Source organism: Bison bison, unplaced genomic scaffold (assembly GCF_000754665.1).
Source record: "Bison bison bison isolate TAMUID 2011002044 unplaced genomic scaffold, Bison_UMD1.0 scf7180017864495, whole genome shotgun sequence".
NCBI classification, from domain to species: domain Eukaryota; kingdom Metazoa; phylum Chordata; class Mammalia; order Artiodactyla; family Bovidae; genus Bison; species Bison bison.
The window spans coordinates 3,546,940-3,547,436 of record NW_011495054.1 but is presented as its reverse complement, the minus strand read 5'-3'; positions in this window follow the sequence as shown (position 1 = coordinate 3,547,436).

Genomic DNA, 497 nt, shown 5'->3' with positions numbered 1-497 from the left:
CCGTCCGAGAATTTGGGGGTGGGGTGAGGAGGAGGTGAGCAAATCGGGACCGAGAAAGGAAAGCATTCGTTCCCTCCTTGAGGCCGAGGCTGTTTTCTGCCTCTCCCCACCCGGGTTAGGGACAGCGCCTCCCGGGCACCCCCAACCGACTGCCACTTTCCCGGGGCGCAGGCACTGCGCTTAATCGTTGGGCCAATAAACAGCCCCGGTCAGCTGCAGCTTCTGCGCGTAGGGCGCGCGCCCTGGAGATCTTCGGGCCCTTCGGAGAGCTAGCGCCCCAAAGGCCCCCAGGCCCCGCAAAGCTCCCCCACGCACCCACCTCCGACCCCGGTGGTTTTCCCTCCCACCCTGGGAGACAGTGCTGGAGAGGCTGTGGGCTCCCCACGTGCCTGGTTGGAGATGGAAGGGGCTATGCCCCCTCTCCAAAAGGTCTCGACCTCGATCTCCTTCCAAGTACAGGATGGGGTGGGGGGGTGGCGGTTCCTCCTCGCCGGCCA